Source organism: Cicer arietinum, chromosome 5 (genome assembly GCF_000331145.2).
Source record: "Cicer arietinum cultivar CDC Frontier isolate Library 1 chromosome 5, Cicar.CDCFrontier_v2.0, whole genome shotgun sequence".
Lineage (NCBI taxonomy): Eukaryota > Viridiplantae > Streptophyta > Magnoliopsida > Fabales > Fabaceae > Cicer > Cicer arietinum.
The window spans coordinates 49,787,523-49,794,369 of record NC_021164.2 but is presented as its reverse complement, the minus strand read 5'-3'; the positions used below and the strand labels follow the sequence as shown (position 1 = coordinate 49,794,369).

At 30.9% G+C, this 6,847-nt stretch overlaps 5 non-coding genes across 5 annotated transcripts; all 5 read right to left on the bottom strand.

Moving 5' to 3' along the window:
• Nucleotides 1-1,270: 1,270 nt before the first annotated feature.
• On the bottom strand, nt 1,271-1,465 carry LOC113786847 (U2 spliceosomal RNA). Its single transcript, XR_003473155.1, has one exon. It is a non-coding gene; the product is annotated as a U2 spliceosomal RNA (small nuclear RNA).
• A 998-nt stretch (nt 1,466-2,463) lies between these two features.
• LOC113786851 (U2 spliceosomal RNA) lies at nt 2,464-2,658 on the bottom strand. The gene has a single exon (XR_003473159.1). It is a non-coding gene; the product is annotated as a U2 spliceosomal RNA (small nuclear RNA).
• A 967-nt stretch (nt 2,659-3,625) lies between these two features.
• Nucleotides 3,626-3,819, bottom strand: LOC113786854 (U2 spliceosomal RNA). Its single transcript, XR_003473162.1, has one exon. It is a non-coding gene; the product is annotated as a U2 spliceosomal RNA (small nuclear RNA).
• A 958-nt stretch (nt 3,820-4,777) lies between these two features.
• LOC113786852 (U2 spliceosomal RNA) lies at nt 4,778-4,972 on the bottom strand. The gene has a single exon (XR_003473160.1). It is a non-coding gene; the product is annotated as a U2 spliceosomal RNA (small nuclear RNA).
• Nucleotides 4,973-5,939: 967 nt separating this feature from the next.
• On the bottom strand, nt 5,940-6,134 carry LOC113786848 (U2 spliceosomal RNA). The gene has a single exon (XR_003473156.1). It is a non-coding gene; the product is annotated as a U2 spliceosomal RNA (small nuclear RNA).
• Between the last annotated feature and the right edge of the window lie 713 nt (nt 6,135-6,847).

Below are 6,847 nucleotides of genomic sequence, written 5' to 3'. Positions count from 1 at the left end.
CGACGCGACAATCCCCGCAAGGATAAGATGAACCAACAAATCACATGGAATCATCTCGTGGCCCATCCGGTCACCACTATCACCATGGCCCATCCGGTCGCCTTGTACTATGAAATGCATTAGCATACTCTGACTCTATCCACGACAATCGTTAAGTAAATGCAGATATTAAAAGATTCCCCATTTTTAATACTCATTTAACTCTAACAATTTTTACTACAAACATTAGGTAAACAGAGATACTAAAAGATTCCCCATTTTTAATACTTGTTTAACTCTAACAATTTTGACGACAATCATTAAGTAAACATATATATTAAAAGATTCCCCAAACATTCTGTCCAATTAGTTGCTCTGCATACCATCTGATGTGGGACTTCGAGGCAACAAAGATGAACACTTCATAATCCAAACATTGAGTCTTCAATTGTGCTATAGACGTGAGATGTGTGCATTTCTCTTTCTTGTTTTCGAGATAGGAATACGAGCATTAAATATAAAAAACAAAACTTCGACATGATAGATCAGTGAGCACTTTGAAGAATCCAACAAAGAGAACTTCATGAAACTAGAACATACTATACTTTTTTATACATGGGATAATTGATTAACTTGAATATTTTATGAGAGATATCTATTAATAGTCCATTGATTATATGAAATCTAAGCCAATAGTTTAACATGTCTTAGTAACACCGTTCATATACGCATCTTTTTTCTTTTGCACTCAATATATACAAAAAGGAACGTTGAGAATATTTGAACGTTCGGAATTTAGATATGTGTTAAATTTAATACGAGGAGAATTTTTGAAAATTCTGAAGTTGTGAATAACGTTTACAACCTGATAGTTTAGTTTGGTTTTTGAAATTTTTATAGTAACTTGGTAATTTTTATAGTCTTGTATAAATGGAGTATTATAGAAATATAGAAATAGTTTAGTTTGATGTTTCAACAAGGTGTATGAAAATTTAATATCATTTAAAAAAACACAATGCTCAATTTGTTAAACAACCAATTAAATTTATTGAAAAGAACTCTCTGTAAAGTCTTATATAGATCTCAAGCGTTATTATAATGAGCCTTTGCATCGTCATTATAATCTTGAAGATATACAAAATGCCACATTTTCAAATGTGTCTAATAGAGAGAATGAGGCCGAGACGATACTTAGAATATTGCTTTTGTGCTCCTCTTATAAACAACAAAAAATAGGAGATTGTGTGCCAAATCAATCATCATTGTAATAAAATGAAATATTTGAAATTTAATAGGGTGTGCCAAGCCCGTGTAGTAGTGCAACACATGGGCGACACTTGAGGATCCCAATAGCAAGCTATTGTTGAGGACTCCCCCGTCAACAAATTAATTTAATATTGTGTGGGTCGTTGACCCACATATCAGATATTAAACTGATAAGAACAGATACTACACTTGATCTTAGCCAAAAGGCCGAGAAAGGTATGCTTTGTAACTATGCTTCGTCTAACTATTATTTCTTCTGTCCAATTAGTTGCTCTGCAGACCATCTAATGTGGGACTTCGAGGCAAAAAAGATGGAAGCTTCATAATCCAAACATTGAGTCATCAATTGTGCTATAGACATGAGAACTGTGCACTTCTCTTTCTTGTTTTCCGAGATTTGAATACGAGCATTAAATATAAAAAAAAAAACTTCAACATGATAGATTAGTGAGCACTTTCAAGAATTCAACAAAGAGAACTTCATGTAACTAGAACATACTATACTTTTTTATACATGGGATGATTGATTAACTTAATTATTTTATGATAGATATCCTTTAATTGTCAACTGATTATATGGAAAATAAGCCAACAGTTTAACATATCTTAGTAACACCTTTCATATACGCATCTTTCTGCTTTTACACTCAAAGTATACAAAAAAGAATGATGCGAATTTTTGAAATACAAAAAAGAATGATGCGAATTTTTGAAATTTTGGAAGTTACATTTGTGTTATAGTGAATATAAAGAGAATTTTAGAAAATTCAAAAGTTGTGACTAAAGTTTACAACCTGATATTTTAGTTAGGTTTTTGAAATTTTTATAGAAACTTAGTAATTTTTATAGTCTTTTACAAATGGAGTATTATAGAATATATACAAATAGTTTAGTGTGATGTTTCAACAAGGTGTGTGAAATTTTTATATCATTTAAAAAACACAATGCTCAATTTGTTCAACAACCAATTAAATTTATTGAAAAGAATTCTCTGTAAAGTCTTATATTGATCTCAAGAGCTATTATAATGAGCCCTTACATCGTCATTATGATCTTGAAGATATACAAAATGCCACATTGTCAAATGTACCTAATAGAGAATGACGCAGGAATGATACTAATAATATTGCTTTTGTGCTCCTCTTATAAACAACAAATAATAGAAGATTGTGTGCCAATTCAATCGTCATTATAATAAAATGAAATATTTGATATTTAGTAGGGTGTGCCAAGCCTGTGTAGTAGTGCAACACATGGGCGACACTTGAGGATCCCAATAGCAAGCTATTGTTGAGGACTCCCCCGTTAACAAATTAATTTAATATCGTGTGAGTCGTTGACCCACATATCAGATATTAAACTGATAAGAACAGATACTACACTTGATCTTAGCCAAAAGGCCGAGAATGGTATGCTTTGTAACTATCCTTCGTCTGACTTTTATTTCTTCTGTCCAATCAGTTGCTCTACAGACCATCTGATGTGGGACTTCGAGGCAACAAAGATGAACACTTCATAATCCAAACATTGAGTCTTCAATTGTTCTATAGACGTGGGAAGTGTGCACTTCTCTTTCTTGTTTTCGAGATATGAATATGAGCATTAAATATAAAAAACAAAACTTCGATATGATAGATCAGTGAGCACTTTGAAGAATCCAACAAAGAGAACTTCATGTAACTAGAACATACTATACTTTTTTATACATGGGATAATTGATTAACTTGAATATTTTATGTGAGATATCTATTAATAGTCAATTGATTATATGAAATATAAGCCAATAGCTTAACATGTCTTAGTAACACCGTTCATATACGCATCTTTTTTCTTTTGCACTCAATATATTCAAAAAAGAACGTTGAGAGTATTTGAAAGTTTGGAAGTTAGATATGTGTTATATTTAATAGGAGGAGAATTTTTAAAAATTCTGAAGTAGTGAATAACGTTTACAACCTGATATTTTAGTTAGGTTTTTGAAATTTTTATAGTAACTTGGTAATTTTTATTGTCTTGTATAAATGGAGTATTATAGAAATATAGAAATAGTTTAGTTTGATGTTTCAACAAGGTGTACGAAAATTTGATATCATTTAAAAAACACAATGCTCAATTTATTAAACAACCAATTAAATTTATTAAAAAGAACTCTCCGTAAAGTCTTATATAGATCCAAGAACTATTATAATGAGCCTTTCCATCGTCATTATAATCTTGAAGATATACAAAATGCTATATTTTCAAACGTGTCTAATAGAGAGAATGACGTCGGGACGATACTTATAATATTGCTTTTGTGCTCCTCTTATAAACAACAAAAAATAGGAGATTGTGTGCCAAATCAATCGTCATTATAATAAAATGTAATATTTGATATTTAATAGGGTGTGCCAAGCCCGCGTAGTAGTCAACACATGGGCGACACTTAAGGATCCCAATAGCAAGCTATTGTTGAGGACTCCCCCGTCAACAAATTAATTTATTATCGTGTGGGTCGCTGACCCACATATCAGATATTAAACTGATAAGAACATATACTACACTTGATCTTAGCCAAAAGGCCGAGAAAGGTATGCTTTGTAACTATGCTTTTTCTGACTTTTATTTCTTCCGTCCAATTAGTTGCTCTGCAGACCATCTCATGTGGGCTTTCGAGGCAACAAAGATGGAAACTTCATAATCCAAACATTGAGTCATCAATTGTGCTATAGACATGAGAAATGTGCACTTCTCTTTCTTGTTTTCCGAGTTTTGAATAAGAGCATTAAATATAAAAAAAAAAAACTTCAACATGATAGATTAGTGAGCACTTTCAAGAATTCAACAAAGAGAACTTCATGTAACTAGAACATACTATACTTTTTTATACATGGGATGATTGATTAACTTGATTATTTTATGATAGATATCTATTAATTGTCAACGGATTATATGGAAAATAACCCAATAGTTTAACAAATCTTAGTAACACCGTTCATATATGCATCTTTCTTCTTTTGCATTCAAAATATAGAAAAAAGAATGTTGCGAATTTTTGAAATTTCGGAAGTTACATTTGTGTTATAGTGAATATGAGGAGAATTGTTGAAAGTTCATAGGTTGTGAATAAAGTTTACAAACTGATATTTTAGTTAGGTTTTTGAAATTTTTATAGAAACTTAGTAATTTTTATAGTCTTGTACAAAAGGAGTATTATAGAAATATACAAATAGTTTAGTGTGATGTTTCAACAAGGTGTTTGAAATTTTTATATCATCTACTCAATTTGTTAAACAACCAATTAAATTTATTGAAAAGAACTCTCCGTAAAGTCTTATATTGATCTCAAGAGATATTATAATGAGCCTTTACATCGTCACTATAATCTTGAAGATATACAAAATGCCACATTTTCAAATGTGTCTAATAGAGAGAATGACGCAGGGACGATACTTATAATATTTCTTTTGTGCTCCTCTTATAAAAAACAAAAAATAGGAGATTGTGTGCCAAATCAATCGTCATTATAATAAAATGAAATATTTGATATTTAGTAGGGTGTGCCAAGCCCGTGTAGTAGTGCAACACATGGGCGAAATTTGAGGATCCCAATAGCAAGCTATTGTTGAGGACTCCCCCATCAACAAATTAATTTAATATCGTGTGAGTCGTTGACCCACATATCAGATATTAAACTGATAAGAACAGATACTATACTTGATCTTAGCCAAAAGGCCGAGAAAGGTATGCTTTGTAACTATCCTTCGTCTGACTTTTATTTCTTCTGTCCAATTAGTTGTTGTGCAGACCATCTGATGTGGGACTTCGAGGCTACAAAGATGAACACTTCATAATCCAAATATTGAGTCATCAATTGTGCTATAGACATGAGAAGTGTGCACTTCTCTTTATTGGTTTCCGAGATTTGAATACGAGCATTAAATATAAAAAACAAAACATCGACATGATAGATCAATGAGCACTTCGAAGAATCCAACAAAGAGAACTTCATGAAACTAGAACATACTATACTTTTTTATACATGGGATGATTGATTAACTAGATTATTTTATGATAGATATCTATTAATTGTCAACTGATTATATGGAAAATAAGCCAATAGTTTAACATATCTTAGTAACATCGTTCATATATGCATGTTTCTGCTTTTGCACTCAAAATATACAAAAAAGTATGTTGCGAATTTTTGAAATTTCGGAAGTTATATTTGTGTTATAGTGAATATGAAAAGAATTTTTGAAAATCCATAAGTTGTGAATAAAGTTTACAACCTGATATTTTAGTTAGGTTTTTGAAATATTTATAGAAACTTAGTAATTTTTATAGTCTTGTACAAATGGAGTATTATAGAAATATACAAATAGTTTAGTGTGATGTTTCAACAAGGTGTTTGAAATTTTTATATCATTTAAAAAACACAATGCTCAATTTGTAAAACAACCAATTAAATTTATTGAAAAGAATTCTCCGTAAAGTCTTATATTAATCTCAAGAGCTATTATAATGAGCCCTTACATCGTCATTATGATCTTGACGATATACAAAATGCCACATTGTCAAATGTATCTAATAGAGAATGACGCACGAATGATACTTATAATATTGCTTTTGTGCTGCTATTATAAACAACAAAAAATAGGAGATTGCATGCCAAATCAATCGTCATTATAATAAAATGAAATATTTGATATTTAGTAGGGTGTGCCAAGCCCGTGTAGTAGTGCAACACATGAGCGACACTTGAGGATCCCAATAGCAAGCTATTGTTTAGGACTCCCCCGTCAACAAATTAATTTAATATCGTGTGAGTCGTTGACCCACGTATCAGATATTAAACTGATAAGAACAGATACTACACTTGATCTTAGCCAAAAGGCCGAGAAAGGTATGCTTTGTAACTATCCTTCGTCTGACTTTTATTTCTTCTGTCCAATTAGTTGCTTTGCAGACCATCTGATGTGGGACTTCGAGGCAACAAAGATGAACACTTCATAATCCAAATATTGAGTCATCAATTGTGCTATAGACATGAGAAGTGTGCACTTCTCTTTATTGGAGCATTAAATATAAAAATCAAAACTTCGACATGATAGATCAGTGAGCACGTTTGAAGAATCCAACAAAGAGAACTTGATGAGTCCAGAACATACTATACTTTTTTATACATGGGATAATTGATTAATTTGAATATTTTATGAGAGATATCTATTAATTGTCAATTGATTATATGAAATATAAGCCAATAGTTTAACATATCTTAGTAACACCGTTCATATACGCATATTTTTGCTTTTGTACTCAATATATACAAAAAAGAACGTTGAGAGTATTTGAAAGTTAGGAAGTTAGATATGTGTTATAGTTAATAGGAGGAGAATTTTTGAAAATTCTGAAGTTGTGAATAACGTTTACAACCTGATAATTTAGTAAGGTTTTTGAAATTTTTATAGTAACTTGGTAATTTTTATAGTGTTGTATAAATGGAGTATTATAGAAATAGTTTAGTTTGATGTTTCAACAAGGTGTTTGAAATTTTAATATCATTTAAAAAACACAATGCTCAATTTGTTAAACAACCAATTAAATTTATTGAAAAGAACTC